At 44.5% G+C, this 27,849-nt stretch overlaps 1 long non-coding RNA gene across 1 annotated transcript; it reads right to left on the bottom strand.

Annotated features, from left to right (window-relative positions):
- Positions 1 to 306: 306 nt before the first annotated feature.
- Positions 307 to 27,633, bottom strand: LOC128312625 (uncharacterized). Its single transcript, XR_008292144.1, has 3 exons — positions 26,431 to 27,633; positions 9,595 to 9,736; positions 307 to 1,090 (listed from the first exon to the last, which is right to left on the bottom strand). It is a non-coding gene; the product is annotated as an uncharacterized LOC128312625 (long non-coding RNA).
- Between the last annotated feature and the right edge of the window lie 216 nt (positions 27,634 to 27,849).

Raw genomic sequence — 27,849 nt, 5'->3', positions numbered from 1 at the left:
TGGGAGGAAATCAGTGCAGATGAAGCCAGGGAGACTGAGCCCTCAAAGCCTCATGTGCCAGAGTCGGGGAGGGGGATGCGGGAGGGGAGGGGTGGTATAGATTTCATCAGACAGGCATTGCCTGGAGCCCCCAGGGGTTTTCTAAGCTGAAGAGTGACATTTTGGGGCGCCTGGGTGGCTCAGTTGGTTAAGCCTCCGGACTCTTGGTTTGGGCTCGAGTCATGACCTCACGGTTCGTGAGTTCAGGTCCAGCCTTGAGGGGCTCTGTGCTGGCAGTGCGGAGCCTGCTTGGGATTCTCTCTCCCTCTCTCTCTGCCCCTCCCCCATTCATGCTAGCTCTGTCTCAAATAAACTTAAAAAAAAAAGAAGATACTTAAGCTGAAGAGTGACATCTTAAATGTGCATTTGGAAAGGCCAGCTGGTGTCCGCTGAGAGGGCTGGGAGTGACAGGCTGGGTACAGAGAGAAATCCGGTTAAGGACGCACTGTCGCGTCTAGGGTGCAGGCGTCAGAGTGAGAAATGGGGAGGTGGAGAAATGACTCATTCAGATATGACTTAATCTAAGCCGGAAGCGTACGGACGTATGAATGTGCAGCCAAGTCCTACAACGGCCAGAACCCATTTCCGTGGGCGTGTCTCCGGGAGCCCCTTGTCCCCTGCGAGCAGGGCCATAGGGGTGCTTTACAAGGATCCGTCCACCGGCCCCTGGGCTTCTGGGAGCGCCGTGACAATGGAGTCTGGAACATAAGGGTTTTTATATTCCGTGTACCTGGAAGGTCTACCCGGGGTGGGGGTGGGGGTGGGGGGTGCTGCAGCAATATTGGCTCCTTCTATGGGAAGGCAGCGGCTGCAATCAATGGGAGAGTCAGTTTGGGACGCAGGCAGCTGGAGCCACGGTCAAAGTGAAGGGTCACGTGGTAGCTGCATCCAGCACCGCAGAATTCTTTGTTTCCATCAGCAGCGTTGGGATTCAGCTGCAGGGAGCGGGGTCCTTCATTCAATTTTATGAAAGGGCGCAGCCTTGGAGGGCGCCTGGCTGGCTCAGTCTGTTAAGCGTCAGACTTCAGCTCAGGTCGTGATCTCAAGGTTCCTTAAAAAAAAAAAAAAAAAAAAAAAAAAAAAAAAAAATTTTTTTTTTTTTTTAAAATAAGATTTAAAAAAAAAAAGAGCGCAGCCTCTATAGTCGACAGTAGCTGTCACATCACTGCTAACCCTTTTGGTGAAATTTTTGGTCAAGGTGGCCGCCTTAGTTTTCCATTCTGGGGCTCAGTTGGGTTTCACAGCAGGCTTAAATGTCGGAATAAAAACAGGAGAGTCGGGGACGGGATCAGACTAGCTCACGGGGTGAGAGAAAATGCCATCGTCTAAAAACAAAATAATCACAGACCTGAGCTGTTTGCTCTGCTTAGATGCAGCAGGGCCGGGCTGTGGTTGTTAGGAAAACCTCAGAGAGCGGAGTTTCCCCCTGAAGCAGGGGATCCAAGGGGTGAGAGCACTTCTCAGTTCCAGGGGCCTCTGGGCCGGGGTACAAATGGTCGGCGAGTAAACCTCAGAGTGTAACACACAGACTCTCTGCCTTCCCAGGTGGTTCACCAGGCTTGTCTTTACGCATCACAAGATTCCCAGGGTATTTTTGTTTCAGACGTGGCCTATGTTACAATGTCGAGAGTGACTTGGGGGGGAAAAGAGGCCCCCAAGAGGCCCCCGTCCAGGGATGTAGTGAAACCAGTCCGCCAGCAGCCTGGGAGGCATGTGGCTCTGTGCCTCCAGCAACCACTGCAGCCTGGGAGCCCTGGAATGTTCCAAGCTGCCCACAGTGCCAACTGTAAACGGGTGAATGGAGAAGGCTGACGGCCGGCTTCATACTAACCTGTCACAGCATCGAGGAATGATGGGAACGTAATCTTGTCTCTACGGAGCACACACTCTCAGGAATTTGGAAACTGATTTTTCTTTTGAGAAAGACTTTTTAATGCAGCTTTTTGCGCATAAGAGGCACAGCAACAGTGGTAACTTGCTGGTTTATAAAGAGGCCTAATTTCCACTTGTCTCGGTTTTTCCCTATCGCAGTAGAGACAACAAGGAATATTCCTCTCCTTTCTGGTCTTTTGCCTTCGGCCCCAGTCCACTCATTAAATGCTGGTCCCACGTTCCAGTTTCCAGATATGATTTCCTGCAGTCTCAGGAATTCTGGATGTGTTTGGCTGGGGTCAGGAGGTGAGGGGGGCGGGGTGGGCCAACTGGTAACTGAATCCCTATCGTCAAGCACCCATGTGGTTCTCTATCAGTCAGTCTCCAAGAAACAGAACTTTCTTAATCTGTATACTTCCATCTGATTTTTTTTTTAATTAAAAAAATTTTTTTAACATGTTCATTTTTGAGAGACAGAGACAGAGAATGAGAGAGGCACACACACATACACACACACACACACAGAGACAGAGAGAGAGAGAGAGAGAGAGAGAGAGAGAGAGAGAGAGAGAGAGAATCCAAAGCAGGCTCCGGGCTTTTGGCTGTCAGCTCAGAGCCCGATGCAGGGCTCAAACTCACGGACCGCAAGATCATGACCTGAGCTGAAGTCGGGCGCTTAACTAACCGAGCCACCCAGGCACCCCTCATCTGATTTATAAAACCAGCCAGCCTCAAGCTAACAGACCACAATGTTAGAGGAGACTTATTCTCATCCATCACCACCAAAGCCTCAGAATTGAGACTCCCTTACCCTTCATACCAACAGTGGATTAAAGGACAGAGTTATTTCAAATAGCTTTTTGGTTTTTGGGGTGTTTTTTGGGTTTGTTTTTTGTTTTTGCCAGATGCCTTTCCCTACAGGAATTCTATTCATGGTACTGTCCACTACTCCGAAAGTCCTGCTGAGTTTTAGATGGTGGAGATTTTATTTATTTTTTATTTTTCTAATTTATTTTTGTTTTAATATGAAATTTAATGTCAAATTGGTTTCCATACAACACCCAGTGCTCATCCCAACAGGTGCCCTCCTCAATACCCATCACCCACCCTCCTCTCCCTCCCACCCCCATCAATCCTCAGATTGTTCTCAGTTTTTAAGAGTCTCTTATGCTTTGGCTCCCTCCCTCTCTAACTTTTTTTTTTTTCTCCTTCCCCTCCCCCACGGTCTTCTGTTAAGTTTCTCAGGATCCACATAAGAGTGAAAACATATGGTATCTATCTTTCTCTGTATGACTTATTTCACTTAGCATAACACTCTCCAGTTCTATCCACGTTGCTACAAAAGGCTATATTTCATTCTTTCTCATTGCCACGTAGTACTCCATTGTGTATATAAACCGCAATGTCTTTATCCATTCATCAGTTGATGGACATTTAGGCTCTTTCCATAATTTGGCTATTGTTGAAAGCGCTGCTATAAAGTTTGGGGTATACGTGCCCCTACCCATCAGTGCCCCTGTATCCCTTGGGTAAATTCCTAGCAGTGATGGTGGAGATTTTAAATAGCAATTACTTGTGGTGGAGGGATGGGAGCAATGGGGAAGGGGAAGGAGTTGCTCATCTTGGATATTGAGGTAGTGGGAATAGGCCACGTAATCTCCTAAAGAAGAGATGTTCTTGCTTTGGGATTCCTTCAAGAAATACTCATTGATCACCCACCAAATCTGGGGATATATCAGAGAACAAGCCAAAACCCCTGTTTTATGGAGGTTACACGCTGTAGGGAAGACAGACAATAAGCAAGGAAGCAATTAGATTTTTTTTTTTTTAATCGCAGAAACGCAATGGAGGGAAATGAACAGCATGATGGGATGGGAGGGTGTGGAGACCTTCAGGGAAGGTGGTGCCAGAACATCTACCTGAGCAGGTGGTCAGTGGGCCAGAGCTGAGACAAGAAGGCCAGGACTAAGCCAGCCACATGGAGATCTGTGGGGTGAAGAGAACACTGCTGGCTTTGCTTTTGTCTCTGTTTTTTAAACTTATTTTTATTTTTGTATTGATTCCTACTTTTTGTATTTTTTTATTTATTCTTTTATTTTTATATTGATTCTTTGTTCTTCTTCATTTTATTTTTGTATTTTTCGGATTCAAGACACCACTACTAGACCTCTAAGAAAGAAAAAAGGCAATGTAATCATCATTGCAAATCACCATGGATTGCAAAACACATTTTGATCCCAGAGATATTAAAATATGTCAAAAAGAGGGGCACCTGGGTGGCTCCGTCGGTTAAGCATCCGACTTCGGCTCAGGTCACGATCTCACGGCTGGTGGGTTGGAGTTCCGCCTCGGGCTCTGTGCTGATGACTCAGAGCCTGGAGCCTGCTTCGGATTCTGTGTCTCCCCCTCTCTCTGGCCCTGCCATGCTCATTCTCTGTCTCTATCTCTCAATAATAAATAAATGTTAAAAAAATTTAAAAATAAAATAAAATATGTTAAAAAAGTATGCCTTCACATCAATGTAACACACCAATGCAAAAGCTTGTAAGTGAAAAAAAGGCTTGGCTTGCTTGAGCAACTGAAAATAATCTGATACGCTTGTAGCTAGTGAATTGAAGGAGCAAAAGGTCTGAGGTTTCAGGAGGTAACTGGATAAATCTTGGGTTTGGGGCTTAAGCATAAAGGTGTGATGATGATGCCCTCTGCCGAGGAGAGACTTTGAACTTGCCAAGACGCCAACTTTAGACGGATCTTACATATTGTAAGTGGTGATTAAGATGAGGTGGGGTAAAAGGAGATTTAATACTCACTTAAAACTCAAGGCTTATAAAAAGGCTTTTGTTCCTTGTCTATCTGGAAACCAGGGATCCTTGAAATTGTTAGCTGAAGAAACTGAATAAGATTCACATTGCTTTTTTATGCAGATTTTTATGTCATCTGCCTACCATGTCCCCATGATCAGTAAACTGGTAAAGAGCCAGAAAACGCTTCTCCATTACTTTCCTTCTGATAGCAGGTGGATGGAATTGGTGCGTCATCTAGAAAGCCGAGTTCCTGCAGGATTTACAGTCCAGTTTCGCAAACTATTTAAGGCGATAAATTTTCCATGGAGGCCATCAGCCAGCACGATAATTGGGCCTATACGGCTGTTTATAGCAAAATGTCACCACGTCTATTATGTCATTTTAATGCTGCGACCTTCCCAAAAGGCAGTTGGGGACTGGAAGTATTGCCTACAGTAATATAGAGCAGAAAACTGATGTCTGGCTCCTGATGACATGTGCAGGTGCTGGAAGAACTTGAAACTGAACCTGGGCTCTGAAATCGCAGCCCTGATTCTTTGGCTCAAATGCTGAAGCCCTTGGGTCTTGATTTCCCTAATGTCATCATCCCACCCCAGGCGCTTTTTGTGTTTCTATAGTGAAATCAAGGGTAAGTCCATCCCCGTGTTGTACTTTTGCAAATAGATTTTTTTCTCATCTCTTTTGCTCCCACAACCACAAGCGACGAAATGCATCCATGCTCAAGGTGGTTGACGCCCCAAGGTAATGAAGGTTGCTACTGTGTTTGAGAAATGGATCAGCCTTGCTCCTTGAACACTGTTTGAATGAAGGTTAACTGATCCTGCTCCCTGCTTCCAAGTACTCAGACCCAGAATATATTGTGTTCCCCCCAAGTGTTTTGGTGTTTACTTTCTAGGAAAGGCTAAGAGGAGGTGCTTTTTTCAACAGTGAATGAACATTCAGCCAATAGTTTTAAAGCTTGGATAACTATCAGACTTCCTTTGGAGGGTTTTAAAACAATATCGGTTTGCTGCCTTTTCACTATATTGAAATCTCCATATTTACGATATTAGATTTTCCAGGAGTTGGAAGAAGGGGGAGACATTTGATTTTTTTCTAAGCTCCCTTGTCATTCTGGTGATTACGCATTTGAGAAGTGCAGCCTTGAAGAGTCCTCCAAAAATGATGATAGCTCTTCTCTAGAATAAGCCCCTTGGCCCTCCTCCATCTCTTGTCCCCTCAGAGAATTCTAGAGAGCACATCGTCTCATGCTTATAAATGATAACCTCTTCCCCTTTGCTGGCTGTTCCTTAAGCACTCGACAAGTTCCAGTCTTTCGTCTTTAAAAAGGAACACACAAACAAAACATCTTTCCTCAACCCCAGGCTTTTCTCCAGCTAAGCTCTTGTTTCAACCAGACAAGGGTTGCTTTTCTACCCAACGTCTCCACTCCTCTATCTTCGACGCCTGATCGCTGCCCCTCTGAGCTCCTCAACGTTACAGTCACTCTCCCTTGCTGGCAACCAGATGCACGCTTTTCCGTTCGTATCTTCCCTGGCTTCTTGGCATCCCTGACTGTCAGCCTCTGCCTCCCTTCTGGATTTGCGTGGCTTTCGTGGCACCATCCCCGTCCATTTTGGTTTTTTTGGTAGTTGTTGTTCTGGACTCCGCTTCTCAGAGAATGGAAACTTCCCCTTCCGTATGACCCTTAGAATCGTTTCTGGCAGGAAGGTCTTCAGCCTACCTGGATCAGAATCACTGTAGGTGCTAATGAAAAATCTAGAATCCTGGACTTATTAAAGCAGCATCACTGGGGACATGGCCTGAGAAACTGAATTGTCAGCATACGTTTTAGGTCAGAACTTCCCAACCGGCCTGCCGCAAATGAATTAAACAAGATACAGATGTCCCTGACCCCCCCCCCCCCCCCCAGGTTTCTAGTGTCTGGGAACAAAGGAAGCCACAGGCTCTGGGCTGGTTGGGCTGCATGAACAGTTTCATTCATTATTCCCAGGTCTCTTACCAATAGGATCATTTGCATAGATGCCAAGAGGGGGAAAAGCTTTGGGAAGCATTGCCTAGGCAGTTTTTATGAACCATCAAATTTGGGGCCCGCTGCCTTAAATGTTAGTGTCCCTTGGGTGCCGTCCAGACCAGCATCTTTCCCTACTGCTCTACAGACTAGTCCAGGATAATTCCATCCACTCCACAGTTCCAACTTCTACAGCTACAGTTTTGTCTGAGATCTGCAACCACATGCCTAACTGCCTTTGGCCCTCAACTGTTAAACGTCCCAAAGGTCCCTCAAAACCAATATGTATCAGCCCCGGGATGAAAAGCAAACCTTCACGTGTCCTAAATCAATTCATCTGGACTCTATTCCACCTTGCCATAGTCTAATAAATTGTTTTAATTGTAACAGTGGGGATGAAACTTATCTCCCCCACGAGATTGTGAAGTTATTTACGGCAGGAACATCATGTCGGCAATTTTAATCTATCTCGGTACTGTCATATTACTTTTCACGTAAAAGATACTCAATAAACAACAACTTCCACCTGAATCATTCCTGAGGCAGCATAAGGAATCAGACAGGAGTTGGTTTGAGCTAATGTCTCCCACTTAGGAGCTATGTGACTTTAAACAAATTATTCTATGGTTCTGATACTTGAGTTTTTTAACCTGATTGAGACAAGACCATTCATTTCATAGAGTTGGTGAAGAAGCGCTTACAAAGAACCTAAAATAGATGCCAGGCACAGGATAGGTGCCCGATAATTATTAGTGTCCTAACATTTACCTTATGAGGCAGGCATTGACCACCTCTCACAGAAAAGAGAATGAAGACTCAGTCAAAAGAACATTCTTAATGCCATTTGGGAATAAGATAACATATGCAAATGATCTAAATGGGGCCTGGCACATGGGAAGCGTCTTCCTAATGTAAGCTCAAAACATATTTGTTGATAAAATAAATGTTTGTTAGTCCACTATCCTCATTTCCACGTTTTTATGCATGAACACAACATTAAGACGTTTCTGCTCCCCATATATCTTGCCTGTCTTGGGCAAATATTCAGGTCACTCTTGCCAGACATGAGAAATAAGGCAGGATTAGACATGGCTCCTGTTCAATGGCCTGACAAAATCACTCGATAGCAAGATATAAAAATCCATCCAGGAGAAAAAGAAAAAAATATAATGTGAGATGTAGCCAAACCACATAGGGGAAGGGATGAAGAGAAAACATGGAGATTGAACAGCATTACTCGAGGGAGCAGTTTTGAAACAGCAACAGAAGAATCTGGAGATGAATGTCACGTCGGTACCCAGCAGGTGGTAGGGTGGAAAGGAGGAGGGAGGAAGAGAAAATTGGAAACAGCAGGAACGGGCTATAACTGGCATCAGTAGAGACACAAAGGTGAAAGCTGGCATTGGAACAGCATTGGGTTGTTAGAACACCAAGCTGAGTGCAGGCGGGAGAAATGGACGCTGAGCTGGTGCTAACGACGATGGCAAATAAAAGAGGAAGCGAGTAGAACCCGAAGTGGCAGTAAAATTGAAGTTAGGCAGATGAACACGTAGTATAAGACCCGCTCATTCTCACACGCACCGGTTCCCACACGTCCTTTACTGCGCGGTAGGCGCTGTGCTAAGCTTGGCATCTGGGACTTTGTTGACAAGACATATAGCTGAAGGGTTTACATGGCATGTTCTTTCCCCCTCAACAGCATGTTTGTATTTCCCCTAAATTCCTGGGAGGAGTAAACAAAAGAAGATAGAGTATGTTTCTTTGGGGATGCCAGCCCCTGTAAGGAACCCCAGGACCCCCTGAGAGGATGGCTCTATATCAATAATAGGACTCTCTGTAGGTCCTGATCTGTCATGTGGACGAATCATATTCAAGTATATTAATGCTCCAAAGAAAAGAGAAAGTAGAAGAAGGTCTTCATTAGGAGGCTTTCGGTCAGTGCGTGATAAATGAGAACATGTAACTTGGTAGAAAATTTCATTACGAAGCCTCAACTTTGAAAGGGAATATAAAAATGCAGCATCACTCTTGGAAAGTGAGACCTGCTTTGCAAGAGAACGCGTCTTTTACTTTTGTTATTTTTGAGACAGAGAGAGAGCACAAGCAGGGAAAGAGCAGAGAGAGGGGGGAGAGAGGATCCGAAGCGGGTCTGTGCTGACAGCATAGAGCCTGATGCAGGGCTTGAACTCATGGTTTATGAGATCTTGTTGACCTGAGCTGAAGGCAGACGCTTAACCAACTGAGCCACCCAAGCACCCCAAGAGAACCTGTCTTTTAAGTGTTTATATCTATGTATATCTATGCATCGAGACAGGAAACATGAGGTCTCCGGGTCACGGATCAGACTTGGCCATAGAGCATCTGAGCAGTACTGGTTCTCGTACCCCAACTTCTCATGGGGTGACATAACAAAGGCCTGATGTGCCTACATGAGCAGGACTGTACCACAAGAGAGGAACCCTGACACTAAGAAACTCTGAGTTTATGTAGGTGACTGGCACATTTATCCTTCCTTTCCTCTTTGGGCAGGATGGGTGAGGGGAGGTAGGCAGGGAGAGATGAGAGAGAGAGAGAGAGACTTTTGCTCTGGAATGTACACAAATACTCTCTGGGAAAGGAGAGGATGTTCCTACCTTTTTTTAAAAAAAAGGAGTTTCTATTTATTTATTTAGCGAGACAGAGTGTGAGCAGGGGAGGGGAAGAGAGAGAGGGAGAGAAGGAAAATCCCAGGCAGGCTCCACGCTGTCAGCGCAGAACCCGATGCAGGGCTCGAACTCCCGAACCATGAGATCATGACCTGAGCTGAAATGAAGAGTTGGACACTTAACCAACTGAGCCAAAAGCCATTCCTACCTTTTTATTACCCACCTGAAAGTAAGCAAATGGCTCCACAGGAGACAAAACTTGACATTCTCCAGAGCAATTCACAGTCTCTAACTTCTGAGGTACGTTTGCCGTTCAGTCATCCTCTCACCCAAGTGGCTGGTGATTTTTGCTCCGAAGACTCTGACTGTGGATAAATACGAAAATGTTCACAGAGAGTTATTTCTCAACACTGAAGAACCGATATGTCTTAACACTTGGATAAATTATACTGATCCTCTGGGATCACACCTCTTTTCCAAATATTTCCATTTCTAACGTGTCTGTGCAACTCTGCCTTCGTCGAAGTAGATGATGCTTCTCTCTCTCCACACCATGGTTCTCTCCCTGCTCTTCCTAGAGCCCCAGTGTTTCTGCAGTGGTCCCGTGGGAAACTCTAGAAAAGCTGGGATGTACAGCAAAGGAAGGGCCTCTTTCTCTGAATCCCACACCATTTCAATATCCAAACGTCTGTAGCTACATTCTTACCTGTTCTACTCATATATGGTGCTTCCGCATTTAAAAAAACTGGTTTTATATGAAGAAAGGGACTCCCCTCAGCAGAGTCTTTTATGGAGCCAAATTTTAATTTAAAAAAAAATTTTTTTTTAATGTTTATTTATTTTTGAGACAGAGAGAGACAGCATGAACGGGGGAGGGTCAGGGAGAGAGGGAGACACAGAATCTGAAACAGGCTCCAGGCTCTGAGCCGTCAGCACAGAGCCCGACACGGGGCTTGAACTCACGAACCGTGAGATCATGACCTGAGCCGAAGTCGGACACTTAACCGACTGAGCCACCCAGGCGCCCCAGCCAAATTTTAATTTTTATGAAGTCCAGTGTGTCATTTTTTTCCTTTTATGGATCATGCTTCAGATGTCAAGTTTAAAAACATTTTGCCTGCTGCTAGATTCTGAGTATTTTCTTCTTTTTTCTAAGTGTCTCATGACTTTATGTTTTATCCTTAAGTCCATGGTTCGTTTTGAGTTAATCTTTGTACAACCGTATACTTACAAAATGTACCTCAAGATAGTTTTGAAAAACGACTTTTTTTTTTGCCTGTGGTTGTCAACTGCCCCATTTGTATTTGTTGAAAAAGTTGTATTTCCCCTAAGTCGTTTCTATACCTTTGTCGAAAGTTAGTTTGTCATATTAGTGTGGGCTTATTTCTGGGTTCTCTGTTTCATCGATTGATGTGTCCGTCCTTCTACCAATACTGCCCAATTTGTCTGGCTATGTAATAAATCTTAAACAATCAGGTAGATAGATTTTTCCCACTTCATTATGTTTCAAATGGGTTTAGCTATTCAAGTTCCTTTTCATTTCCATATACATTTTAGAATAATTTTGTCTATACCTACAAAATAATATGCTGGACTTTGAAAAAATTTGGATCAAACTTGGGTATCGGTTTGAGGAAAGTTGACTTCTTTACTATGTGCATCTTCCAATCCATGAACATGTTATGTCTCTTCATTTAGTTATATCATCTTTAATATCTTTCATCAGCTTTTGTAGTTTTCAAAATTTAAGTTCTGTACATATTTCGTTAGATTTATATCTAAATATTCCATTTTATTTTGAGTCGATTGTAAATGGGATGGTATTTTAAATTTTGTTGTCTATGTGTTCATTACTAGTATATAGAAATACAATTGATTTTTTAAATGTTTATTTTTGAGAGAGGGAGAGTGTGTGTGTGTGTGCGTGCATAGTGGGGAGGGGCAGAGAGAGAAAGAGAGGATCCGAAGCAGTCTCCGCACTGACAGCAGAGAGCCTGATGGGGGGCTTGAACTCATGAACTATGACATCATGACCTGAGCCAAACTCAGACACTTAAACAACTGAGCCACCCAGGCACCCCTACTATGGACTTTTTTGTATGTTTATCTTGTATCCTGTGACTTTGTGGCACTCATTAATTCCTTGGATTTTTTTTTATTGTGATAAAATATGCATGACATAAAATTTACCATTTTAACCATATTTAAGTTCAGGGGCATTAAGTACACCCACCATCCCCACTATCCATCAACAGAACTTTCTCATCACACCAAATTGAAACTCGGCAGTGGTTAGATAATAACTCCCCACTCTCCACTTCTCCAGATGTGGGCAACCACTATCTATCTCCATAAATTTGATCATTCCAGACACATCATATAAGTGGAATCATACACCATTTGTCCTTTTGTGTTGTGAGTATTTCACTTAACAAGTCTTCACATTTCATCCATGGTGTAACATGTAGACATACGTACTGCGAAGCAAGTTGTAGCATGTATTAGAATTTCTTTCCTGTTTTCTTTTTTAACCAATCTAGACATCTATCTTATTTTAATAGACAAAGACAAGCCCTCCATAATGCCAGAACACATTCTGAGGACATTTTAATTCTGTCTTCAGACTGATCTACCTCCAGTGCTCAGTGTTTTGGAGGTGAACAGCCTGTTGGTTAATTTTTTTTTAATTTAGTTTTCTTACAGAACAGACATTGTATAGACACAGCTAAAACTAAAACCGCCATATTACCGGAATGAAGCATTTCCTTCCTTTTAAAAACCGAATAATATCCGATTGTATATGTACACCTCATTTTGTTTATCGATTCACCCATCAATAGACATTTGGACTGTCTCCACTTTTGGCGATTGGGAAGAATGCTGCTGTGAACATGGGCGTAAAAGTATCTCTTCGAGACTGACCCTGCTTTCAATTCTTTTGGTGCAAACCCAGAAGTAGAATGTCTGGATCATATTTTAACTTCGTGCATATTTGTTTAGTAACTACCATACCGTGTTTCACGTCAGCTGCACCATTTTGCATTCCCATCTATAATTCACAAGGGCTGCAATTTCTCCCCATCCTCACAAACTCCGTTCTTTCCTGTGAGTTCTTTTTCTTTTTAAATAATTGCCATCCTAACAGGCGTAAAGACGTATCTCACTGTGGTTTCGCTTGCATCTTCCTAATGCTTAGTTATCCTCTTTGCATGTGTTGTGGTCCATTTGTATATCTTCTTGGATACATGTCTAGACAAGCCCTTTACCCATTTAAAAAAAAAAATAGGTTGCTTGTTTTTTGTTGCTGAGTTGTAGTTCTTTATATATTCTGGATATTAATCCCTTATCGGATATGTCATATGCAAATATTTTCTCCATTTTCTGTGTTGCCTTTTCAGTCTCTTGATAGTTTCTTTATATATGTATATTTTTTTTTTTAGAGAAAGAGAAGGAGTGTGGGCGGGGGTGTTGGTGGCAGAGGGAAGGAGAAAGAGAGAAAATCCCAAGCAGGCATCACACTCAGTGTAGAGCCTGATGTGGGGCTCAATCCCACGCCCCTGAGATCATGACCCGAGCCAAAATCAAGAGTCAGACACTCAACTGACTGAGCCACCCAGGCACCTTTTGACAGTGTTTTTTTTAAATTTTTTTTTTTTTAACATTTATTCATTATTGAGACACAGAGAGAGACAGAGCATGAGCATGGGAGGAGGGGCAGAGAGTGGGAGACACAGAATCTGAAGCAGCCTCCAGGCTCTGAGCAAGCTGCCAGCACAGAGCCCAATGCGGGGTTCGAACTCACAAACTGCAAGATCGTGACCTAAGCCAAAGTCAGACGCTCAACCGACTGAACCACCCAGGTGCCCCTGATAGCGTCTTTTGATGCACAGAAGTCTTTAATTTTGATGAAGTCAAATGTATCTATTTTCTTTTGTTGCCTGTGTCTTGCTGTCATATCCAAGAAATAACTGCTGTGTGCAATGTTGTGAAGCTTTTCCTCTATGTTTTCTTCTAAGAGTTTTATAGTTTTAACTCTTACATGTAGGACTTTGATCCATTTTTAGTTAAGTTTAGTATATGGTATCAAGGTTAGTGTCCAACTTCCTTGTTTTGCTTGTGAGTTCTAGACAGTATTTGTAGATTCTTTAAGATTTTCTACATACACTGTCATCTTCAAATAGGGACAGTTTTTATTTCTTTCTTTTAGATATTTATGCATTTTATTTCCTTTTCTTGACTTGTTGCACTGGACATTATACAGTGTCCAGAATTACGGCGAATAAAAATGGTGATAGCAAACATCCTTGCATTGTTCCCATTCTTAGGAGGGAAGTATTCAGTTTTTCATCATTAAATATACTCTTAGCTATAGGTTTTTTATTTGGTTGGTTTTGTTTGTATATGCTGTTTATCAAGCAGAGGAAGCCCTCTCGGCTGAGACTTTCTATTTTTTCATTTGTTTCAAGCAGGTTCATAACTGTGTTTTATGAGGGCTGCTGTAACATTTTCATCAGGTGATTCTAACATCTAAGTCATGTCATTAGCGTCTGTTTTTCATTAAGTTGGAGACCTTCTGGGTTCTTGGTATGAGCGTTTTTCCATTGAAACCTGAACCGCTTCGTATTATGTAACGAGACTCTGTCTTACTTAAACCTTCCGTTTTCATTTGCTTTCTCTGATACGGCTTCGGCAGGGCGTGGTGAGGGGCACTGCCTCATTACTAACGGGAGGAGACAGAAGTCGTTTGGTCTCACGGATACCTGAGAGGAAGGGGGCTCAATGTTACTTCTATACGGGGGTGGGAATTCTGGCTCTCCATGTGATCTCCGCTGACACCATCGCGTGGGTGGTCTATTACCACGGGTGGCGACTAAAGTCCTGACCACCTACTAGGCCTCCTCTGACACCATCCCAGCAGGAGAGGGAGGGGCACCTGTCAGGTGAAGTCAGGCTCTACTGATACTGTTGGAAAAGCGGGGAGTGGGTGGGACAAGGATGCATATGACTGCCCAGTAAGCAGTCCCCTGCAAGGTGTTCTCTTACACTACCTGGGTCGACACTATTGGGGTCCCTCACTATAGCCCGCTGAAGATAGAAGTCTAGGCTTCCCAATCTGTCTCTGCCGGCATCCATGGGGTAGGACCACTGTTTTGTTTTTTCTTGCGATGTGTGCTTGTTGTGTCTTCTTGGCTCCACTGTTCAGAGTCTTCTTGTGTTTATTTTATATAGAATGTCCGGGGTGCAATCAGTGAGAGGAATAGGGGGAAATACCTCTAACTCCGTCTTCCTAGGTGAAGAACTCTAAGTTTACTCCTACTTGCGAAGAGACTAGATCATAATTATTCCCAGCACAAAAAAGAAATGATAATTATGTGACGTGATAGAGGTGGTAACTAATGTTGTGATGGCAATAATAGTGTAACATATAAATGCATCCAATCAACACGTTGTACACCTCAAACTTACACAATGTTGTATGTAAAATGGATTTCAATTAAAAACGAAAAGAAGGGAAGGCAAAGCTGGGGGTGAGGAAAATGAAACTTTAATAGAATAAAGCTTCAGACCCACACAGAGCCCGTGGCAAAGCCCCCAAAGAAGTCACGTTGCCTTAAGATTCTGACTCCTTTCACATGACACCACCCTCGTAAACGTGAAAGTGTCAGACCTTCTCAGGAGGTTGTGAAACAGTCTCCCCTTGAAAAAACAAAGTCACGTCAAATGTTTTGAAGCAGCAAGCTGCTAAGTGAGTCTCATCGATGTTTAAGAAATCAAATTCATGGTTAATGCTCTATTTAATCAGAGGCCAGCACTGAGGGGCTGTGGGCAGAAGTCATGAGGGGTCGCTCCAGCATTTCAAAGTACTCCAGCTGCCTTGTAACATCTCCCCTACATTTGCCCTTTAGGCTTACTTGTATCTACAGTAGAAGCACATCTCTTTTGCCCAGATACTGTCTACACATTGTTCCTAAAAGACCTCTCTCTGGATTTTGGTAATTATGATGAGATTTCTCCCCCACTTTCAACTTCATCTCAAGGCAGACACAACTTCCTTTATCTCAAGTCAGACACCCCAACTCTGCACCTCTGTGCTGAGGAGTGACCAGGCTGTGTTTGGAGTCTCCTCCATCAGCCAACAAAGTGAGTTTACGGCCCGGTCCAGGTCCCCAGCACGATGAGGAGCCGAGGTTACAGGCTCAGCTTATCAAACGCCCTTTGGCAGATGCCCAAGTCATTCCAAGTCTTGCCCTAGAATGGAGACGAAGTGGTTTTAAGAGCTGACAGATAGAAACTTAAGCCTTCCTTTCTGCCACATCTGGAGTTCTTCTCTGAAATAAAGAACAATGACAACTAATGTTCTTTGAACGCCTCACAGAATAGTGCCTCCGCATTCTGCGGGGAGAGACAGAGGGCGGCGATGAGGGGAAACACTCCTCTCCCATGGAGGAGTGGAATTGCATGCAGGCTGCTGTGGTTGTGAAGCAAACACACTCTGTTCCATTGCAGCCACCAATCTTCAGACCTGATAACATATTTTGAGCCTCAAGTTACACCAACAAAACACAACAAACAAACAAACCTGTTTTTTGCTTTCACCAAAGGAAGGCTTACATTTAAAGAAATAAACTTACAGTAGGAGTATTCATTGATACTTGTAATGCCTTCTCTTGGAAAGAAACTTACTGCAAAGAGAAGTATGAATAGCGTGGAGGTCAAGGATTTGCCCAGAAAATTGAATAATGCCTCACTTGAAGAGAAAAAGGTGACAGTATTTCAATTTCCAGGAAGCAGATGAGTTGGAAGACCCGATGATCAGATCTAAAGATCTAAGGTAAATTCCTGTTTCTTCAGCCTTGAGATGGTCATGCCACCATCAGTACTAAAGGAAAGAAGCCCTCAGGCAAAACCTTACTTCTTCTAAATGCGTCAGCCGAGCCAAGGCCACGCAAGTATTTACTTGCGTATTTACAGGATAAAATGATCCTGTGTTTTTTGGAACGTCTTCACCTCTACCACAAAGACAGTGACACTGATTTCTCTCATGGAAATACCGTGGGCGTCAATGATAATACAGTGTATGCGACGTGCTTACCACCCATAAAGAGGCTTAGGTCTTAACTTTTCATACAATGTTTTCATACAATGAACATTGCCTTCTATTACAGAACATGATCTGACTCTACTTCCATTTGTGATTTGGGCAATAAAAAACCAAGTGTTTGCCTGCATGTGTTTTCCATCAGCCAGGGGTAAGTCAAATTCTATATGGAAGGAGACCCTTGATGTCAACAAGAAAACGTGACCCTACTTTCTTAGGTCATTAATTATACTTCTCACACTATGAATCTTTATGTTTTTGTTTTGTTTTTGTTTCCTAATTATAACAATTTTATGCGTAAAAAGCTAATAGTCATGGCTTGCTTTGAGATCTCTTCATAATGCCCGGGAGACAATCATGGGGAAGAAATGCAATATTAGAATGAGCGCAATTAAATACTGACTGTATATGCTCCCCCCCCCCAAATCATATATTACGTTTCATTTTAGAGAGAGAGAATGAGAGGATGCAAGCAGGGTAGAGGGGCAGAGGGAGAGAAAGAGAATCCCAAGCAGTTTCCATACTCAGCGTGGAGCCCAATGCAGGGCTCAATCCCACGACCCCTGGGATCATGACCTGAGCTGAAATCAAGGGTCGGACACTCAACAAACTGAGCCACTCTGGTGCCCCAATCCTACTTGATTTTTAACCCCACCCTCCCTCATGTCTGCATTTCTTCCTACAGCTCATCTATCTGACACCTATGTACTCCAAACAGACACACTTCCTTGCGAGGACTAAGATCTTTCCAGACCTAGAAGGGTCAAAGTTCCTAACTCTTTGCCTTCATAAATAGAAAGCCAAATCCACTCATCTCCATGAATATTACTCTTACCAGGATGTTCAATTACAGACATACCTTGCCTCTCTTCTCACTTAATAGCTACACCCTTCCAACAGAGCTTTCTGCTTTCCTGGTTAAGAGACTTTAGCGCATTTTTGGAAACGGTGGGTGTTTGGGGAATGTCCCAAACAACTCTCTGAGCCAGCAAAGTGGTTGGCTCTAGAGGCAAGGTCTTTCACAGGGTTAGTTTCCAAGCTCAAGTGATTTAACAGGTCTTGAATCTGCCCTAGTCCACTCAGTTCCCATAACTCCTTTTCTTATTAAACATTTACTAGAACCGGTGGTGACGTGCACTCAGGTTGAACGGGCCTGAGTGTTGTCTTGGAGAGGAGGATGATTTGGAAAGCTCAGAGCACTGAGGATATAGGGAAACCACCAAGGGTCTCTCTCCCTTGAGCTCTACAATGACCCACACAGGGTCACCGTGGAGGATGAGGCCTCCCATGGTGACCATGCCTGGTTCCCTGTGTGCTGTTATCACCCAGTAGTTATTGGCAAATAAAGTTCACAAAATGAAGATGAGACAAATAAATGAAGTTATTGTGTTGGTCCCAGCCTACTGCTAGTGATGCTATTGGCTAGGAACACCTGGGCACTCACCTGGGTAGCAAGCCTCCATGGACCGGGGCCAGTGATGGGGCTGGAAGGTACATGGCACAGCCAAGGGCCACACAGCAAGGTTACCAGTTGAGAGAGAAAGAGAGAGAGAGAAGACCTGGGGCTCTGCCTTTATTAGGGTCTGAGGGTGGGGTGTCTGGAGTTACATGGGTTCATTCTTTAATAAAAATTTTTTTCTTTGAGTATAGTTGACCCACAACGTTGCATGAGTGTCAGGGGTACGCCATAGTGATTCGACAAGTTTTGCACTACGCTGTGCTCAAGAGCATAGCTACCATGTGTCACCATACAGCACTATTTCAAGATCATTGGCTATAAGGGTGCCTGGGTGACTCACTCGGTTAAGTGTCAGACTCTTGATATCTGCTCAGGTCATGATCTCACGGTTCATGGAATCAAATCTGGTGTTGGGCTCAGAGCTTGCTTGGGATTCTCTCTTTCCCTCTTTCTCTGCCCTTCCCCCACTCACACACTCCCTCTCTGAAAATAAAGAAACCTTAAAAAAAAAGCCATCAACTATGTCCCCTATGCTGTGCTTTTTATTCTCATAACCTATTCATTTATTAACTGGAAGACAGTGTCTCCTTCTTCCCTTCACTCACTTTGCCCATCCCCTCTGGCAACCATCACGTATATCATCTGTATTTATAGGTCTGTTTCTACTTTGTGTTTGTTAGTTTATTCATCTTTTTTAAAATTTTTAAAAATGTTTATTTTTAAGAGAGAGAGAGAGACAGAGTGTGAGCGGGGGAGGGGCAAAGAGAGAGGGAGACACAGAATCCGAAGCAGGCTCCAGGCTCTGAGCTGTCAGCACAGAGCCCGACGCAGGGCTCGAACTCACAAACCGTGAGATCATGACCTGAGCCGAAGTCAGACGCCCAACCGACTGAGCCACCCAGGCGCCCCATCTTCTTTTTTTAGATTCCATTAATGAGTGGAAAATGGGTTCACTCTTTATTGGCGCATTTAAACATAAAAGTGGGAATTAGAGCATGGGAGGGGTAAGAAGTTTCACCCAACAGGTCAGCCACCTGGCACCCAGCACTTTCTGAAAGAGGGAAGTTCGTGGGAGGTGAAGGTCTAGTTCCTTACCTGGTAGTTTTGCTGGTAGCTGTGTTGCACAGCCGGCAACGTGTTTAGTCAAGATGGATGTCTTTAGACACGGATGTCTCCACAACGAGAAAGCTCAGTCAGGCACTTCGGTTACAGAAGCAGAGGAAAATAGCAAAGCAGGAGAGAGAAGACAAGCCAAGAGCTATTGGAGATTTAAATTTATGTCAAGAACAAAGAGAGGATGGGCGCCTGGGTGGTTCAGTCAGTTAAGCGGCTGACTCTCTATTTCAGCTCAGGTCGTGATCTCGCAGTTTCTGAGATTGAGCCCTGTGTCGGGCTCTGCGCTGACAGCACGGAGCCCGCTTGGGATTCTCTCTCCCCCTTTCTTCTCTCTGCCCATCCCCCACTTGTGTTCTCTTTCTCTCTCAAAAGAAATTAATCAATTTTTAAAAAAGAATAGAGGATACCCCTAATCAAAGCCTCTGCCCACTGCTTTCTTTCTTTTTTTACCTGAAACATAGATAATTTGAGTATGCCAGTATAATAATATACACCTGTCTGCCTTCCTGTAGCCGCGGAGCTGGCTCTTTGCCCTGAGGTCCTATATGGCTCAGCTGGAGCTCTTGGACCCCCTGCATTTCAGACCCCCGAAAATAGGCTCAGCCATTTGCCAAACTGGGCCCGGTGCTGACCCTGGGCAGCAGGAAGAAGCTACAAGCAGGCCAGGGTCCTGGACTTTTCTTGCTTGCTACCAGCTCTCATCGAAGTGAATTTGATTTCCTGCGCTTGGAAAGGATCCTGCTACCCGCCAGCCTAGAACCCTTCTGTGACCTCTCACTGCGCTCAGGCCACAGACGCTGCTCCTTCACCTCCCCCTGGGTCTGCCCCTCCGACCTTGGCCCCCACCATGCCCCCACACTCACTTTCTCTGCTGCGGCCACACTCATCCCTCATGATCGTCTTTGTGGTCTCCACCGTGGCTGGACCGTCCCCCCCCCCCCCCCCGACCTTGTCCACATAGTGAGCTCCTGCTCATTCTCAAACCCTGCCTACGTCAAGTCTCTCCCTTGGGCTCCCAGGGCACCGTGCACCTTTCTTTCAGGTCATCTGCACGGTTGCCACTCTAGCCCTTGGTCCTAGGCCGGCTTCCCTGGGAGGCTGGCTCTGAGCCGCGGAAGTCTGTTTGTGAGAAGTATGTTGGTGAGTGGTTACAGGGGGTGGGGCTGCGGCTAAGATAGCCCTTGGAGTTTGTCTGGAATGGGGCAAGAGGGCTAGGCCTTTGAACCTGGCATTGACTGTCATCAGAGACTCCAGGGAGCAGGTGACACCTTGGGCAAGGCAGCTTTTGCAACGCAGGACGACAACTGAAGGACTCGGCGGTGAGCCATCGGCTGGCAACACTTCAGGCACCGGAAGGGGTCCTGGGCTGCCCACGACAGCGTCCACTACGGTGCGTGGGCTATTTAGTCAACACCTCTCTTGGCCTCCACAGTGCAAGCTTCTTGAGGATAACATATTACTGTTTTACGAGTGCTTAGTGTCGTACTTGGCACAGTCCAGGATCTCCATAAATGCTGGTTGAAGAATAAATGAATCCAGGCTGAGTGACCAACCTTCTGGCTTTGCCAAGGGCCGTCCGTCCTGGTTTTAGCAACAAAAGCCCTACACCTCTGTAAAACTCTCAGTCCCAGGAAAACCGGGACATCTGGTCACCCTGAGCCTAATATTCCCCAGTGCTTTTACTGACCCTGATGGTGACGGAGTTCACCACCACTTCTGGCTCACCTGGTGGTCTGTTTGGCAGGGATTGGTTGGAATTATGTCACTAGCCTCCTTGCTCTTAAGTGAGGAGACAGACCTTGACCTTGGGTTAGGTAATCTGCTCCTAAGTCTTAGGCCCTACCACTCCTTTTCTACCTCAAGCCTCTGACTTCTGACCTACTTTTGTACAGCGTCAGTCTTTCCTATAACCCAGCAGGTCTGTCCAGATTCATCTCAGGACACTCTGGTCTAGCTCACTCTGCTGCCATTTGAACGTATCACACCGTGTGATATGTTGTGTGATATGTTATCTCACATTGGGTGCTACTTTATGAAGGAACGACTGTGTCCTTTCAAAACTGTAGGCTCAGTGGGAATCATGGGCTGGCCTGGGTCAGAGAAAGAACGATCCATCCGGGCCAACACTGCACAGAACATGGTGTGCTCCGTGTCGCCCTGTTGAGTCTGATCCATGTGGAGAAGTGGAGGGACAAAGAGAAGCTTGGGAATATTCTTGTGGGCAAGGAACAGCACTGGGGTTTCTACAGTTCAGTCCTCAGTGAGGCTGTCTGATCTCTACAATCTTTTCCAAGGCAAGCTTTTGGGGTAGAATCTGAAATGCAAAGATCCTGGTTTTTTGTGGGTTTTTTGGCAACTAGGATATTTGGCTCCATGGGTGCATTTCATTTTCACACTCAAGACCAAGACAATGAAAATAAGAGTATCCCCTCCTCACCATGTAGCTCATGTCAGTGCTGTGCCTCTGTCCTAAGTGTCACAGGTCTTCAATGATCCCCTTTCCCCTTGCACCTCCACCAAAGAAATAACTTACTTTTCTACCAATTCCCACTCCTTATAAACATGTCCAATGGATATTTAAATAATGGTGATTGATGATGTGCCCAATAAATGTGGAGACCATTGGTATTTTGTTCCATTCTAAGGAGGAATAAATTTTAAGACAATTTTTAATGTTTATCTATTTTGTTTTTGAGAGAGAGGGAGGCAGAGCATGAGCAGAGGAGGGGCAAAGAGAGAGGGAGACACAGAATCCAAAGCAGGCTCCAGGCTCTGAGCTGTGAGCACAGAGCCCGACGCGGGGCTCGAACCCACAAACTGCAAGATCATGACCTGAGCCAAAGGTGGACGCTTAACCGACTAAGCCACCCAGGCACCCCATCTAAGGAGGAATAAATTAAAATGCAGAAGAGAGGGGCACCTGGGTGGCTCAGTCCATTAAGCGACTGACTCTTGATTTGGCCCAGGTCATGATCTCACGGTTCGTTAGTTCAAGTCCCGAATTGGGCTCTGCACTGACAGCGTGGAGGCTGCTAGGGATTCTGGCTCCCTTTTTCTCTGTCCCTTCCCCATTTTTTTTCTCTCTCTCTCTCTCAAAATAAATGAATAAACTTAAAAAAAAATGTGAAAGTGATAAGTAGCCAGCCTGGCATCACCTAGCACACAGACCTAGCATTTTGAGAGGAGGAAGAAGAAATCTCTCCTGCTATCTTGGCATATCTACAGATGAAAACACAGTGTCTTCCTTCCAGGGTTGTTCACCTACAAATATCCACTAAAAGAAAGAAAATCAGAGATATCGCAGTTCATACGTACGCACTATCGACCAACTTTAAGAACTGTTTACCACAGTACATATTTGCACCATTATTTTATGTAGATACAGTTGGGGAATGGTGTGTAAATTTAATGGAGTAACCAAGAATAGTCATTACCAAAACATCACTGTGCAGTAGGCTCATGCAGAGCTACTCTACCGGATATGATTTCATCTTTCTTTAATGATTCCAAAGGCACTGAAATCTCCTGAATAGTCCCAGTGTAACTGTAGCGAGCATTAATTATCATTTCGAAGCAAGAGCCAGTTAAAAAAAATTCCTAGTTGATAGCTGGTTTATTATTACCTGGACATATGAGGTTATAAACTGTCACATTTAAGTAGGCACAAGCAAATGTTCTTTCAGAATTATGTGGGAAACTCTTTCCCTCGTGGTAACGGATTTGAAACTGATCGTCACTGGGATCAGGTCCCCCGCCTGAAGTGTGAGAGCTCACTGTGGGACCCGGGGACAGTGACCTCCAAATCTGGGCCTACCCAGGCGGTCATAGGACTAACACTTTGTCCATGAGGTCTCTTGGGTAGGGAAGTCATTCTGGAATTGGATGCATTTGCCAAATAACCTTCACCGGTTACATCGAGTGGAATAAAAATAAAATGTGTAGTATAATGCATTACTATAAAAGAGCTGTAGATGAAGCTGGTTCTGTAATTAGCCATCATTTTACCAAATTGGCTCCCTAAAATTAAGACTCTAGCCACATAAGAATAAAATGACTGGCATTAGATGTCGTGTGTGTGTGTGTGTGTGTGTAAAACTGGAATTTTATGCAGGATACAAAACGTTATTTAGATTATGGCTGAATATTTCAGAAGGTACAGGTGGGTATATGTCTTTTGTTTCCAATTATTCATATATGCCATTTAAAAAGTGGATCAGACTCACCGCGTTATAGACATTAAGGCCACCACCCCTTCACTCCGGGTGTCTACACTGACAGCCTCTCCTCATCCCCTTATCCCACTGACAGCCTCTGCTTGTCCCTTTATCCCAATTCTGCTTTCACAAAGCCACCGAGTCCACCTGCTCGCTAAATCCAATGTCCTTTTGTTTAGCCCATTTGGAATTTTCCAGCAGTCGACACTTTGACCACTTTCTGCGTCTTGATACCTTCCTTCCAAATGGGCACCATACTAGGTCTTTTGCACACCTTCTATCATTCAATCCCTGGGAAGGTCTGCATTGTACCAAACCCAGCATTGTCACAAACCAAACTCATCTTCCCTTCTCAGCTTGTACTTCTATCCTTCTTATTTGTTGGTTTGTTTTTATTGAGGAATAACGGACATATGATATCTTATTACAACATAGTGGTTCACACTGTGAAATGGTCACAAGATGTCCAGTTACTATCTGTCACCATACAAAGTGAACGCAATTATGACTATAGCCGCCATATTTATTATTAATAAGTCATCCCGTGGCTTACTTATTTTATAAGTGGAAATTAGCTTCTTGACCCCCTTCACCCATGTTGCCTACCCCCCCAATTCCCCTCCCCTCGGGCAGCCACCCATCTGTTCTCTGTGTTTGTAAGTCTAGGTTTCGTTTGGTTATTTTGTTTTTTAGATTCCACGTATCAGCGGAATCATCTTGACATTGGTCTTTCTCTGTCTGACTTATTTCACTGAGCATAATGCCCTCAAGTTCTATCTGTGTTGCTGCAGATGGCAGGATTTCATTCCTTTTTTGCAGCCGAGTAATATTCCATGGGATATATACATACATCTTCTTTGTCCATTCATCCATTGATGGACACGTGGGTTGTTTCCATGTATTGGCTATTATAAATAATGCTACAATGAACAGGGGGTACATACATCTTTTCAAATTAGCGTTTTCATTTTCTTCAGATACCCAGTAGTGGAATTGAGAATCATGTGGCAGCTCTATTTTTAAATGTTTTGAGGAGCCTTCATACCGCCTTCCACAGGGGCTGCATGAATTTACATTTGCACCAACAATGCACAGGGTTCCCTTTTCTCCACATCCTTGCTTCCCCTGGTTATTTCTTGCCTTTTGGTAACAGCCATCCCGACTGATTTTAGAGCACGATTTTGGGTTTGGGTTATAAGCTTTTGTCCGCTTCTTCATTATAACTTATGAGTAGGTAGTCATGTTAATATCCCTTGAAAGTATTCTGGCTGTATTCCCTTACCGCTTCTTTCCTCCTCCTTTGTTTCCTTTTAGGTCATGTTCAATCGGCACATGTCTTAGGACTGTGACAGGGTCCCAGCCGTCCTACCCAGCTCCAGTGCCCTTCCTGTGGTCTAGCCTTTGCTAACCTTCCTAGCACCACGCCTTCGGTGTCTGTGTTCTAATTCTCAGAGTGCACAGGCCCTTTGATGAAGTTTTCAAAACACCCTACCTAATATTTCTCCTCATCCCTCATCATACGTAGTTACCCATATCATTATTATGTAAGAAACAAGCTGAATGTAGAAGCATTTCAATGTCGGGATTCAGAATGGTTATTAAATAATACTGGCACCTGAATTTTATTATGATGGATCATGTGCCAGGTGCTGCACTAAGTACTTTTCAAGAAATCGCTAGGACCCTTACATCCCCAAAGAAGGTACTATTCTCCCCAGCTAGGAAGTGAGCCGACTGAGGTTAGCAGCAGCTTTCCCACAACCCCATGACCAGAGAAAGCTGTGCCTGGGGGGCAGGACCTGTGCCTCGAGCCAAGAACCCTGTATCACGAGAGCCCCATTCTACGGGCTGCCCGGCCAGGCTCGCATCTTGGCTTACACTGGCCACCTAGAATACCCTTACCCTCAGTCTCCAAGGCCCAGCTGCCCCACAAAACCTTTCCTACTCCTAAAGTGAAATACAAAATGGAGACCAGGCTTGAAAATTCCCTGAGCGGACAACAACATTTAAACCACATGAGCCATTTAAACCAAGAGCTAACACTTGTCTGTCGAGAACGTTGGTAAAACTTAGGTTATTTCTTGTAAATGCCTCTGGCAATCACTAAAGAAACTTAAGTCTCTTGCTAAATTGGTACGAGATAACCACTCTTCGCCAACCACCTGCCGTTTGGAAACCTCCATCGTAATAACCCATCATCGTGAAGGCTAAGCGGCTCCTCATTTTCACTTTCTACGCCATTCTGCAACGTCATGCCTCGTATCAGTTTTGGGTTCGAAAGCTCCCAGGTTGTTTTACGCGCAACAAACTCTTCCCAGATACGAGTTTACTTACCCGGTTTTATTTTTCCCGGTTTCTGGACTTTTGACAATATCCACCCCCGCTCCCAGGGACCTCCTCCTCCTCCTTTGAGTTCATTATCATTTTCTATCTGCCAGATACCACATCGCATTGGAATTTTATGGCCCTGTCTTGCTAACTGGTGTGTGTTTATTCTCCACATAAAAGAGCAGGTGACTTCCTGGAGAACCTGCACCGTCCATCACTTCTACAGCACTAGCTGTCATCTTGCCTTTTAGGAAAATGTAGGAAAATGCCTACAATTGGTTGTAATGGTAGCAGCTAACAGTCACGAAAGTTTGCCACGGAAGCCCCAGGCACTACTGGCTCATTGCTTTGCATTCACCATCTCCTTACGCCCCCTGGAAACGCCCCCGGGTAGCCCTTGAGCTCTAACACCTGCACACAGCCCTTAGGTTCACCTGTTTCCACAAGAACCAAGCTCCTTCTAGAACCAGACTAGGGGAGATCTCCTAACCGCGACCCCTTCACAGCTTCTTTGCATGAACTGGGGGCTCCACGGGCGATCTGGGCGGGGAGGCGTGAGCCACGTGCAAAACTGGTAGGAAGGGTCCAAAACTTAAGCGTGCCAATGATGTCAAATTTTCTTGAATTTTTCATACACCCAGAGAGCCCATCTATTTACCTCTACAGGTAATGAATGACTCACTGTGACACTGACTTATTTACAGTTTTGTTGTGATACTGAGTTTTAATCCCTGCTTCTGATAAATTGAAAAAGAAACGCGGGAAGTCTAGGCTTTCAGATGATTTTTGGCAGCTTAAATTGGATTTTTTTTTTCTTTTCTGCATAAATAGTCTGTAACTTACTCAGGGGAACGCCTCATTCTTTCTCCGCCTCCAAGGATAGCATCTTTCTTGTTAGCTCACAGGTAAAGCTGGCAGGAGATGACCGTCACACGCACCCCTTCTCAGCAATCTGCCGCTCCAGGGGGATTTAGGGACAGGGATTCTCACGTTACGTATGTTACGTTACGTACACGTTACGGACGCGGGGAGAAAAGCCCACGTGATTTTGCTATTTTACCACCTGGGTAAATAGCTTTTAACAGCCACTTGACCTGATACTCCTCTTAACATGTATAAGATACCTCTTTTCCTTCTGCCTTAGATGTAGCCGTGAAAACTTGAGATTCAGAGACCCAAGTAATGCAGATCAGTCAGAAAGAAACAATTGTAAATATAGGTTATTTGGCTCTTTTCTTAAAGTCCTTCCACAGTGATCTGAAACATGTCCCTGATGGCACAGCCAGGTTCCCGCGGGCTGATATACGGGGCTCGTCTTTCTCCAGGGAGCGTCCCTTCCTAGGAACGGGTCACCAACAGGGACATGTGGAGTCAACGTCTGGCCTGGCCCTGGGCTCTGCTGCTCTCTGACCCAAGACAAGGGCACCCAGGGCAGCCTGGTCTCTTACCTCCCCAGATTCAGAGGGAGCAGCGCAGAGAAAATGATAGACCGTGGAAAAAAAAAAAAAAAAAAAAAAGGCAGTCTATTATTTTACGTTGTCAGAGAGTTCTAACTGCTCGCTCGTGCCATAAATTATGCAGTGACCTTTAAAATCTAGCTTGGTCACTGCCAAATGGGTGGCAACAGGCTTAGTCCCGATGTTAAGTTCACATTGTCCTAAATTGCAATCACCACCTGGTAGGTACCAAGTTGGTAACAAAGGCACCGAGGAAGGCTTTCATCATGCAAGTGAGGACATAAAAAGGGCACTCCTCCCACATTAATGTAGCATTTTAAAGCCATAATGTTTAGAGCAAGCACAAAGTCATGCAGGAGTTTCGGGTAAATTATGTTGATGTCTTTGAGCGCCTATGGACTCTGGGAAATTAAATATCTCACCACCAATGGGCTCTGGATTTCCAGCCACGGCTTAGAAATGGAAATGAAGTGGCTGGGTCCAACCGATTCTTGATTTCTGCACAGGTCATCGCCTCATGGTTCATGAGTTTGAGCCCTGCGTCTGGCTCTGTGCCCGCTTGGGATTCTTGCTGTCCTTTCTGCCCCTTCCCGTTTGTGCACGCGCTCTCTCTTTCTCTCTTAAAATAAATAAATAAACATTTTTTAAAAAGTAAAAAAAAAAAAAAATGGAAAGGAAGTGCTGAGGTATATGTGTGACCATATACGTATAATGATCATAATTTATATAAATAATGGAAGAGGATGAAAAAAGCCCTCAGAACTCAATTTCTCCAACTAAAAATAAATACTAATTTATTTATAGA

This window comes from Acinonyx jubatus, chromosome D2, assembly GCF_027475565.1.
Source record: "Acinonyx jubatus isolate Ajub_Pintada_27869175 chromosome D2, VMU_Ajub_asm_v1.0, whole genome shotgun sequence".
In the NCBI taxonomy this organism is placed as follows: Eukaryota; Metazoa; Chordata; class Mammalia; order Carnivora; family Felidae; genus Acinonyx; species Acinonyx jubatus.
This window is presented reverse-complemented; position numbering and strand designations above follow the sequence as displayed.